This window comes from Tamandua tetradactyla, chromosome 2 (assembly GCF_023851605.1).
Source record: "Tamandua tetradactyla isolate mTamTet1 chromosome 2, mTamTet1.pri, whole genome shotgun sequence".
Classification (NCBI taxonomy): domain Eukaryota; kingdom Metazoa; phylum Chordata; class Mammalia; order Pilosa; family Myrmecophagidae; genus Tamandua; species Tamandua tetradactyla.
In genome coordinates, this window is record NC_135328.1 from 156,595,438 (window position 1) to 156,608,436 (window position 12,999).

The 12,999-nt window shown below is 37.3% G+C and overlaps 1 pseudogene across 1 annotated transcript in view; it reads right to left on the bottom strand.

The window, feature by feature from the left end:
* Positions 1–340: 340 nt before the first annotated feature.
* LOC143674112 (uncharacterized) overlaps positions 341–12,999 on the bottom strand; it is an 87,326-nt pseudogene continuing 74,667 nt past the window's right edge. Inside the window, exons 2-6 of the transcript XR_013170874.1 lie at positions 7,778–7,863; positions 6,008–6,134; positions 4,440–4,535; positions 3,839–3,921; positions 341–3,405 (exon numbers count right to left, since the gene is read on the bottom strand). The product of XR_013170874.1 is annotated as an uncharacterized LOC143674112 (transcript). The remainder of the gene's footprint in view (positions 3,406–3,838; positions 3,922–4,439; positions 4,536–6,007; positions 6,135–7,777; positions 7,864–12,999) is intronic.

A 12,999-nucleotide genomic window follows, 5' to 3' on the forward strand; every position in this document is an offset into this window, starting at 1 on the left:
TAAGTCCTGAGATCTGTGGGATGGGTCGTCAGCTACCCCTTCTTCAGAACCCACACCCACCAAGCTATGTTTTTGTGGGTATACGACCAAGGGATCCCAAATGACAGCATATATGGGCTCTCCAATGGAGACCCTTGGGTACCATACAAATTAGGAGGATCCTTAGTTCAATAGGAAAAGTATCCTCCTTCCTATTGCTCTCCCCTCAATCTGAGATATGGACAGTAGAGGAGGTGGAGGAACTAATAGATCTCCTATCTCTCCATTTGTCTCTGATTGAGGAGTCAGGCCCTTGGGAGGGGCCTCTTCACCAAGACTTGACAAATTGAAAATGGTCTAAGGTGGGGCCAAAGACTCTGAACGTCCCCTAGGGACCACAGACTATATGCCCTACTGTGTATACTACTTGGGAGTATTGAAAAAAACCTCATAACACTTTTGGCTACAGGTACCAGGTCAGTTATCATTCAAGGAAATGCAGAGGGAAGAGGGTGGTGAGTAACATTTTGAGGTTTTGCACCTTCCACACAAGTATGTGGACAGAAGGCTACTGCAACCCTGTGTGTTAGTCTCTTCAGTCCTTTGACCACCTCTTTGGTCATGCTTTTCACCAAGGAATACATTGTAGGAATTGCACCATTCATGCACCATTGCACATCCCAATGTTGACTACAAGTACATGCTCCCCTATCCCAATAACTCTGGCTATCATGGATTGGGGAGTCAAAGACCATGCACCCACTGTGCTCCCACCTCCTTGCATTGCACAACAATGGCAACAGTATAATGGTGGGAAAAAGGACATTACTGACTTCATAAAAGAGATCCTATCTGCAGCTGTCCTCCACTCCACCATTTTTGCCTGTAATAGCCTTGTGTGGCCAGTGGAAAAGGCAAATGGAGTATGGTGGTTAATTAGACTATCAGTGCCTGAGTGAGAAGTGCCCCCTTTGGTACCTGCAGTCCCAGATATTTTGACCCTCATGAAAGCCACTATGGCCTCCACCAGGCAGTAACAATGATGTGGACCTCTGCTTGGCTCAGTGAACTACTGTATTCAAAATGCTCTCACACACCGAGAAAGATTCTAGTCACTGACATGAAGTATTTATTTCAACTAAATTAGAAACAAAGCAAACATATCTATTTCTACCTTTAGGATATTTGATCACTGACCCAGAAAATGTCCATCACTAACTTATTATAGGCAACCACAGGACCATATACATTTACTTTAGAAGGCTCCCAAATCACAGGCTTCATACTTACTATCCCCAAACCTATAGTATTTCCACTACTGGTCTCCATTTGCTCAAACACAATCCCTTTCAAAGACACAATAACTGATGATCATAGTCTTCCAAATATCTGAATAAATAATTACCCATGGAATACATTTTCAACCATCAATTTTCTGGAATCCCAAGGGGCATCATCTTCCAAGAAAGGATTTTTTCCCTCTTGTTTCATGTTTTCATGGTTAATCCTAAACTGAATTTTCTTTAGAACACCATAACCCGTGTTTAGCTATATGATAAAATACCCTAAACCCGTGTTTAGCTATATGATAAAACTCCCTAAAACTCCCTGTGGAGTTCATTCATTTTATTAAAGAATAAATTATAAATTAAGGCACTCACATTAAATAAAGACACAGAATTTCTCACATGCAATGTCTCAGTTTTGCTTATCAGAGTGGTAGAAGAGGACTCTCCAGTTCCCTTACATCTTGTGAGTTCTCTCATATGATATATCATTTGAACCATCTCCTATCAGGCTTTCATATATAGATGACATTCACATAAATTCTCTTCTGTGTGAATTTCCTTAGATTAACTGAAGTAGTACAGATGATTAAAGGGACTTCTATACCAATTAAAAATACACTGTTTCTTCAGTATGTGAGTTCTCTGGTGTGTTTAAAGATTAAAGCTATGGCTGAAGTCTCTTCCACATTAAAAACATTTATAATATGAGTACTGTCATTTCATCAAAGGCCAGAATATTGACTGAAGGCTTTCCCACATCTATGACACTTATAGGGTTGCTCTTCCAGTTTCAATAATCTCATGTCTCAGATTAGAAAAACTAATGTTTCTCCACATAGATGATATTCTTATGGTTTCTGTCCAGTGTCTTTTCTCTCATGTTGCCAGAAGGCAGAACCATGAGTGAAAGCTTTTCCACATGGATGACATTCATGGGGTTTCTCTCCAGTGTGAGTTCTCTTATGCCTTCTAAGACTAAAATTTTGACTAAAAGTTTTCCTATATACATGGCATGTATAGGGTTTTTCTCCAGTGTGAGTTCGCTGATGTTTTTGAAGATAAGAATTTTGAATGAAGGCTTTTCCACATACATGACATGTATGGGGCTTCTCTCCAGTGTTAATTTTCTCATGTTCTCTAAGACTTGAATATCACCCAAAGGCTTTCCCACAAAGATGGCATTCATGGGGTTTCTCTCCAGTGTGAGTTCTCTCATGTTTTCGAAGATAAGAACTTTGGCTGAAGGCTTTTCCACATAGATGACATTCATAGGGCCTCTCTCCAGTGTGAGTTCTCTCATGTCATCTGAGGATAAAATATTCACTGAAGGTTTTCCCACATAAATGACATTCATGGGGTTTCTCTCCAGTGTGAATTCTCTCATGTTGTCTCAGGCTACACTGTTTAAAGAAAGCTTTCCCACACAGATGATATTCATAGGGTTTCTCTCTAGTGTGGTATCTCTCATGTTGCTGAAGATAAGAACATTGACTGAAGGCTTTTCCACATACATGACACTGATAATATTTCTCTCCACTGTGAGTTCTCTTATGTTCTCTAAGATTAGAATATTGACTATAGGTTTCCCCACATAGATGACATTCATAGGATTTCTCTCCAGTGTGAGTTCTCTCATGTTCTCTAAGATAAGAATATTGATGGAAAGCTTTCCCACATAGATGACATTCAGGGGTTTAATCCCAGTGTGAGTTCTCCCATGTCATCTGAGGGAAGAGCACTGACTGAAAGCTTTCCCACATAGATGACATTCATAGGGTTTCTCTCCAGTGTGAGTTCTTTCATGTCATCTGAGGGTAGAGCATTGACTGAAGGTTTTTCCACAAAAATGGCATTCATATTGTTTCTTTCCAATGTACAGTCCATTGTATTGTCTGAGGCCAGAGCTTTTTAAAAAGCATTTAGGACTTTGATGACAATCATCTGATTTATATCTAGTGTGATTCTGCTTATATTCATTAAAAGATGACAGGGCACTGAGGACTTTTGCAAGTGGTTTGCTGAAATACAGTTTCTTTGTCATGTGAAATAATGCAGATTGAGTCACTGTGGGTCTGTGAGTGGTATCTTCTTGTAAATAATTACATTTAAAGCAATTCTTTTGAGTTTGAGATCTCTGCTGTAAGGAATAAGATGAGAAATTGTAAAACATTTGTCCGCATACAAAAATTTTCTCATTTTCCTACATAAGAAATCTGGATTAATCCTCCAGTCCTGGTCTCCAATTAAAATCTTTCCCATGTTAAGTTTACATAGAAATTATTCTCTTTTATGACCAGAGATTTTCTCTATTTCAGCACCGCAATAACTGAGTTATTCAATCACTTTCAAACATTATATACATGAACCTTGATTTTGCAATTATCTTTTAATAAACTCAGGTTAGAGTTTTGCATTCAGGTTAATTTTTCCTTAAATTCAAATTATCACACTTATTTGTTAGATTAGCATTTAATTCCAACATTAGTTAAACTTTTGTGATTGTTTTGAATTCCTAAATCATCCACTCCCAAGTGTCTATTTGGAAAACCAGGGTACACAGCAATATTTACCAATGATGTGATGTTAGTTGTGTCTTTCCTGCAGATAGGATACGTGAATTTCATTACTTCTTTTTTAAAGGTACTTTTCCTGCCTGTAAAAATTGGAAAAGAAACACAATAAATTTTTAGATTAGCATGAGGGTAATGAAAATGTTGGAAAGTCCCCAAAATCCCTGTCAGTATGTTCTAAGTATTGACACTTAGTTGGGAAAACAATCTATCTAATGAATACTCTGGGCAGAAAAAAGCATTACAGGATATTAGAAATCAGAAAAATTTTCAGAATTGAAATATAAGAAAAATTAAAAATTGGAATGTCAAGGAAGTAATAAGGGAAAATCTTCAGGAGAAGGATCAGGACAGGAAACTTATGTGAAAGTTTAACTCCAATAGTACATGAATATCCCTTTATCAAAGTCAAAGTCACATGAATAGAGCTTGATAAGTACAAGCAGTAATGACCACATATGAAGAAAATTTCCCCAATATCCTCACCTACATTTCATAAATCTTAATTCACTTACAGAAGCCTGAAATTAATATTTCCAACAGCTTATGAACTGACCAGGTCGCTTCTCTACTAACTGACCAGATTGCTCCTAGAGCTCACCTTGATTCTGGTCTTGGAGAAATCCTATTCCTTCTCTCCACACATGCACTTCTTGTGCCAACTGGGAAAGTGTATCCATTTTGGAGACCAGATATCCTGTTTGTAGGAAAGAAAATATCTTGCTTTTACTTGTATTAGTAACAGTGAAATAAATCAAGTCCATGGTAGGCTACCATAGAATAAGTTCAGCATTGAAGGTCAGCAAGGCAAAATTACTCTGAACACAGAACACTGACAATATTTTAGCAGCAAAGGGGTAATGTTTGACCCTGTGCTCATTATAGTGGGGACTTGTATTTGTTGTTGCTCATGCATAGTTTCAAAGAGATACTGCAGAATTCTCTAAATTCTAAATGGGGAGAACTGCTGTTTCTATAATGTTTGATAATTATATATATAATAATCCAATAAATGTAAAGTCTACCAGAACAATCTAAGTTCTGTGTGGAAAATGACATATGTGATGGTTTCACTGCTGTGTTTTAAAGATTCAGCAAAAGCCCTGGAATAGAGTAATTATTTTAAAATGTTTAGTGACATATTTATCCATACAAAAATTAACTCACTGAATTCCCAGCACTACTCCAACTATTGGACACTAAAATTTAAGAAAGATATTAAGTTGTACTCAAAAACATTAAATTCTGAACTAGGTTTTACTGAAGTAAAAATAAGGAAGGATAAATTCTATATAAATAGGAACTAACTCATATTCATTAGAAATTCACAGAGTTAGAATCTAGAATATAAGTTGGCAGGGGATGATTTAGGGGTAGAGAATGGGGAGTTGATAGTTAATTTATACAGAATTTCATTTTGGGTTGATTGTAAAGGTTTGGAAATGGATGATGATGATGGTAGCAAATTACTGCAACTGTAATTAATAGCACTGAATTGTATAAATATATGTGGTTAAAAGGGGAAATTTTAGGTCAGATACAACTATAATAAAAATTAATAGTTAAAAACAAGACTGCATAATACACTAATCATTATTATACATGATAGACTATCATTAATAGTATGAGTTTTTCATGAATTATAACAAATGTATGACACTAATACAAGGTATAAATAATAGGGTGGCATGTGGGAAAATACACTTAATGTCAACTATGCATGATATTTAATGATACTATTTTAGTAATATTTCATCAACTGTAACAAAGGTAGCTGCAATTTTAAAACTAGCACAATTATAAAGAAGTGCTGTCATCAGTTTTAATAAATGTTCCACACATCGCAAAATGGTGGTGATGGGGTGCTGTATGAGAATCCTGTATTTTATGCATGACTATTTTGTAAACCCACAATTACTCTAATAAGTTTTTTAACACATAAGGAAACAAATTTCATTTAAGCAGCTTTTTATGCTATAGAATAATAAAAATAACAACTATATTAAAAATATAAAGTGCAAAAATATAAAAGGATAAACAAAGATTATATAACAATATGGGGAAGCTGATCTCAATACTTGAATGAATAAATAGAAGATGATATATGATAAATACATAGGTATTTGCTAGATGATAGGTATTGAGGGTAGAAAATTGTGTGAGACTTACCCACTGAGAACAGATGATTAATATTCTCCAGCATCACTTCTCTAAACAGCTTTCTCTGGGATGTGTTTAGCAGGGCCCATTTTTCCTGGGTGAAGTGTACAGTTACATCTTTTAAGGTGACTAACTCCTAAATCACAGAAATTTGGGTTCACAAAGGGCCATCCGTACCAATGTCCTGAGTGTGTTGCTCAAAATGACAGCACTGAGGAAGGAGAGACTGTATATAAGGCTCAAAATGTACATGGAGTTACAGTATGATCACTTTCAATACTGAAGTGCCATCTGCCTTTCAAATATACTCAGACATATACACACTCTGAATATATAAAACTCCATTGTAAAGGAACATCACATAATATGTGGTATGATGTACAACTTGAAATTTCCTAATACCTGTAATTATGACTTCCTGGTGCTGATTAAAAACTTGTACTTGAGTATTCATAATAAAACACACTTTTCCACCAATTTCAAGTAAATCTACAGACTCAGCATAAGGCAAGAAATATCCATGATATGTCAATTCTCAACAATTACGATGGTTAGATTATTCCTTCATATAAATGTCCTCATCTGCCTCTAATTTACAAAATTGTTCAACAACACTTTAGGAGTTCTGACAGATCCAATGATCTAATGTATGAAGTGTTTCTATATAAACTCAATCCACAGATATATTATTCAGTAAAATGGCAGGGAATTTGAAGTAATATCCAGAATTCTTCAAAATTGAAGAGGTTTCATCAGAACTCTGGGTCAGTAAGTGCTAACTCTCTCAATTCTGTATAGCTCACATGTTCATTATAATACATAAGTACAAATGATTCAAGATAACAAATAGGGGCCACTTGTTTTACTGTTATACTGAAAGATGGCCCTAGCCTGATCATTCCTATGGAGGACACTCCCATTCTCAACTTTTTCTGGGGCTTATGAACACCAGTTTTCATTGTCTGTCTTGTATATTCATCTCATCTGTCTGTTCAAGATTAAATGAACCATTGCTCCTGGTCTCTCAAAATCTTGAAAACTTTTCACAATGGTATGAGTTTTTATTCTACCTAATATATTCCTCCTGAATGCACAAGCAAAATTGGAGAAATAATGCTTCCTATATATAGCATCCATTTATAAAATTTCTATAAAATTGATCTACAAAAATTGGAGTTGGGTAATTGGAAATAATAGTGGTAAGAATTTTAATTTTCCTTTTACTGAATCTTTCAAAATGTGCAAAAATATTATATCAAAACTTTAAGAAATTTAAAATTTGGGAAAATAAATAATGAGTCCTTCTTTCCTTTAATTTGCTAACCTTCTCTCTTGTGTTCCTGTTAACAATGCAAAACCCTACACCCCAGCTTCTATAATACTGGATTGATAGAATACAATTGCTGAAACATTAGCCTGCCTACTGATGGTTAACTTCTGGTCTTACTCATCTCTATCACTGTATATCTAAAACTATTTCAGGCACTAAAATGATTGAGTGCATGTTTCTACAATGAGGCCATGCATTGCATGAGAAAAAGGAAATATCTCTCATTTATTCACAATGAAGGTTGGAAAAACAATTTATTGTTGAGAAAAAAGATACTTGTTGATGAGTCCCAAATTTATCACAGCTATTCTAGAGTCCTGGGTAAACTTAAATGAAGCTCAGATACTTGAATAGCTGATTAAAGCACTTGGAATATCCATCCAATAGGAGAAAGCTTCCTATCTGCCAGCAATAGAGGTGTAATTTCAGCTAAAGGTTTCCCTACTCACCTGTGGTTGCATTGTCAAAAGCTCAGCTGACACCTGTCTTTCTCTGGGCTTTCTCTCACAACCAGACAAACAGTAGGTGAGCAAAGCTGAGAATGGAGAAAGAAGCCTTCAGATGCAAGTCTTGGCCACAATTTACAGAACCCCATGTTATGAATCCCAAACCCTTCATCTGGGAGTAACCCCACCCAATCAGCAAGAACAAGAAATGTGCTTCAAGAGAAACAGAGTGGACACTCCTCTCCCAGGCTCAAATGTAGGCATTCTTAGATTCTCTAGCTAAAAAAAGTTATGAATACCTCTATTTTATGGATAACAACATGAACATCATTGAATTGTATGTATCAATTAACCCATGGTCTTAAGAAAATTTCAATATCCTCCGTGGCTCTAACATAGGAATCCTTGACTCATGGCACACGTGGAATTAGGTCTCCACCAGAGAAAACAGCCTTGATTTCCTCATAAATAATTATTACTGGATTATGACTAGCATTGATTCTGTAACATACATCCTTGTCTTCTGGACTTTCACTCCTTTCCTGCTCTACCCTGTACCTGCCCTTCATGGTACACTTGTCCTAAATCATATTGGTTTTTCTACATGTGATGTCTAACTTTGTAATTCTCTCAACACTGAGTTCTAGATTGCACCCAAATGGACTTGGATATAAACCAAAAAGCTTAAGAATAAGTTATTTTAGAAGTGATTAATTCAAGTTTATGGTCAATTTAAGAGTGATATGTGGCTCTCATCATACAAATCTAGTCATGAAAATACCCTGCTTCATGTATGAAAAGCCCACAGCTAACACTTTTCTTAATGGTCATAGACTTAATGCTTTCCTTCTAAGATCAGGAACAATACAAGGGTGCCGACTGTCATAGCTGATATTCAAGATTGCACTGGAAGTTCCTGCAAGAGCAAGTAGCAAGAAAAAGAAATAAAAAGGTATGTAAACTGGAAAGGAAGAAGTGAATTTTTCCCTATTTGCAGAAATAATCCTTTATACAGAAAATCCTGAAAAATGGAGAACAAAGCTCCTAGAGCTAATAAATTAATTCAGCAAAGTGGTGGGGTACAAAATCTAAATCCAAAACCAGTAGTGTTTCTATACACAAGCAATGAACAACCAGAAGAAGAAATCAAGAAAACAATTTCATTATCAGAGCAACTGAAAATTCAAATAGCTAGGAATGAATCTACCAAGTATGTAAGGGTTTGTACACAGAAAACTACAAAGCGTTGCTAAAAGAAATCAAAGATGACATATATAAGTGGAAGGGCATTCTGTGTTCATTGAGGAAAAAGCTAAATATGATTAATATGTCAATACTACCCAAAGTTCTTCATAGAATCAAATTAATCCCAATTAAAATCCCACCACCTTAACTTGCAGAAATGGAAAAGCCAGCCATCAAATTGATATGGAAGGGTAAAAGAATATGTATAGCTAAAGCTCTCTTGAAAAAGAAGAATGAAGCTGGAGGACTGATACTTCTTAATCTCAAAATTTATTACAAAGCTACAGCAATCAAAACAGTACTGTACTAGCATAAGGACAGACAAACAGACAAACGAAATATAATTGAGAGTGCAGAAATTAACCCTCACATTTATGGCAAATTAAATTTTTGACAAGATAACAAAGACCATTTAATTGGGATAAATCTCCAACAATTAGTGCTTGGATAATTGGATCACCATTTGCAAAAAAGAAAAAAAGAAAGAAAGGAAGGAAAGAAGGAGGATACCTACCTCATGCCATACACAAAAATCAAGTAAGAAATTATCAAAGATATTTAATGTAAAGCTATGTCTATCAAACTACAGAAAATGTAGGAAAGCATGTTCAGGTCCTTTTTTTTAGGCAATGTTTTGTCAGACTTACTCCCAAGTACCAGCTACAAAAGAAAAAATAGTTAAATAGACAATAAAATTTTTTAAAACTTTGTTCCTCCAAGGACTTTATCATGAAAGTAAAATGGCAATCTACACAATGAAAGAAAATATTTGCAAATTGTATATATCCAACAAAGTGTTAATATTAAGCATATATAAACAAATCCTTCAACCTAATGATGAAAGGATAAAAACCCAACTGAAAAATGGTCAAAAGACTTGGTCAGATATCTCTCCAAAGAAGATATACAAACGTCAGGAAGCACTTGAAAAGATGCTCAACATCATTAGCCATCAGGGGTCTAAATTTAGAGTCAAAATTCCTAGTGCTTTCAAATATATTTAGTCACATGGCGGGCATCTGCTGGGCCTTTGCTCCTGGGCTCAGTTGTTTCCAGCAACCTGTGGTGGTTCCTCACTTTACTTCTCCGGGGTTGGCTTTCATTTCTTGGCTTTGCTTGGCTCTCTCCAAGGTTCTGGTTTGCTTAACATCACATGGCAATGTCTACTGGGATCCAAGCATCTCCAAACATCCATGTCTCTGTTCTCCACATGTCTGCATCCATGTCAGCTCTACTGTGAAGTTTCTGTCAGCTCTGAGACTTCCATCATTTCTCTAGGCTTTGTCATTTCTTTCAGCTCTGAGGCTTTTGTTGTTTCTCTAGGCTCTGCTCTGAAGTTTTTGTTGGCTCTGTCACTTCTGTTGCTTCCAACTCTCTCCAAAATGTTTCCTCTTTCAAAAGATTCCAATAAACTAATCAAGACACACCCAGAATGGGTGGGGTCACATCTACATCTAATCAAAAGCTTCTACATAGAAAAAAGAGGAGTGTCCGGCAGTTCACAAGGCAGCCATGATGGACTGAAGATGGAGAGAGTGGTCATAGTTCCGATGCAATAAAGATTTAGCCTCTTGTCTCCGGAGAAGATGGTGGCTTAGTAAGACGCGTGGATCTTAGTTCCTCCTCCAGAACAGCTACTAGGGGAGTAGAAATGATACAGAACAGCTCCCGGAGCCACAACAGAGATAAAAAAGACAGCATACGCCATCCTGGAATGGCTGACTGGTTGAGAGAACCCGCTCCGATGAGATCGCCGAGGGGCGCGGGCTTCTCCGGGCGGGGAGGCAAGTGGCTGGAGTCCCTCCCCTCCTCCTTCCCGGGCCAGCTGGAAGAATTGGGGAGGTGGTCCCCTCAAGCCACGGTGGTGGGCATCCCCACCACACGTGGCCCCCCAGACCAACTGAGAGAATAGGAGCAGAAATCCTTAGGCCATGGAGAACAGTGACCAGGGGGGTCCCTTCCAAACACGTGACTCCCTGGTCCGGCTGGGAATGGTGCACTCTCCTGGGCTGGGGCGGCTGGCGCTCTCCCGCCATGCCTGGCACCCCGGGCTGACTAGGAAATACGGACGGGCGCTCTCCCGGGCTGTGGCGGCCGGTGACTCTCCCCACGTTCGGATCCCCAGGCCGGCTGGCACTCTTCCAAGCCGCTTCAGCTGGTGAACCTTCCCCACGGAGAGAGTTTTCCAAAGTTAAAGGACCCACAGCACCTTTTACTGGTTGGACCCACAGACAAATGTGTGCCACGAGCGCCACCTACTGGGCAGGATAAGAAAAACAGAACCCAAAGATTTCACAGAAAAATCTTTCCACCTGTTGGGTCCAACACCCAGGGAAACCTGACTAAATGCTCAGATGCCAGTAGAAGATAATGGATCATGCTCAGAAAATTGAAAATATGGCCCAGTCAAAGGAACAAACCAAAAGTTCAAATGAGATACAGGAGCTGAGACAACTAATGCTGAATATACGAACAGAAATGGAAAACTTCTTCAAAAATGAAATCGATAAATTGAGGGAGGACATGAAGAAGACATGGGCTGAAAAAAGAAGAAATAGAAAAACTGAAAAAACAAATCACAGAACTTATGGAAGTGAAGGATAAAGTAGAAAAGATGGAAAAAACAATGGATACCTACAATGATAGATTTAAAGAGACAGAAGATAGAATTAGTGATTTGGAGGATGGAACATCTGAAATCCAAAAAGAAATAGAAACTATCGGGAAAAGAATGGAAAAATTTGAACGGGGATCAGGGAACTCAAGGACAATATGAACCGCACAAATATACGTGTTGTGGGTATCCCAGAAGGAGAAGAGAAGGGAAAAGGAGGAGAAAAACTAATGGAAGAAATTATCACTGAAAATTTCCCAACTCTTATAAAAGGCCTAAAATTACAAATCCAAGAAGTACAGCGCACCCCAAAGAGATTAGACCCAAATAGGCATTCTCCAAGACACTTACTAGTCAGAATGTCAGAGGTCAAAGAGAAAGAGAGGATCTTGAAAGCAGCAAGAGAAAAACAATCCATCACATACAAGGGAAACCCAATAAGACTATATGTAGATATCTCAGCAGAAACCATGGAAGCTAGAAGACAGTGGGATGATATATTTAAATTACTAAAAGAGAAAAACTGCCAAGCAAGACTCCTATATCCAGCAAAATTGTCCTTCAAAAATGAGGGAGAAATTAAAGCATGCTCAGACAAAAAGTCACTGAGAGAATTTGTGACCAAGAGACCAGCTCTGCAAGAAATACTAAAGGGAGCACTAGAGTCAGATACGAAAAGACAGAAGAGAGAGGTATGGAGAAGAGTGTAGAAAGAAGGAAAATCAGATATGATATATATAATACAAAAGGCAAAATGGTAGAGGAAAATATTATCCAAACAATAATAACACTAAATGTTAATGGACTGAATTTCCCAATCAAAAGACATAGACTGGCAGAATGGATTAAAAAAAAGGATCCTTCTATATGCTGTCTACAGGAAACACATCTTAGACCCAAAGATAAACATAGGTTGAAAGTGAAAGGTTGGGAAAAGATATTTCATGCAAATAACAACCAGAAAAGAGCAGGAGTGGCTATACTAATATCCAACAAATTAGACTTCAAATGTAAAACAGTTAAAAGAGACAAAGAAGGACACTACCTACTAATAAAAGGAACAATTAAACAAGAAGACATAACAATCATAAATATTTACGCACCATACCAGAATGCCCCAAAATACGTGAGGAATACACTGCAAACACTGAAAAGGGAAATAGACACATATACCATAATAGTTGGAGACTTCAATTCACCACTCTTATCAATGGACAGAACATCTAGAGAGAGGATCAATAAAGAAACAGAGAATCTGAATATTACAATAAATGAGCTACACATAACAGACATTTATGGACATTACATCCCACAACAGCAGGATACACCTTTTTCTCAAGTGCTCATGGATCATTCTCAAAGATAG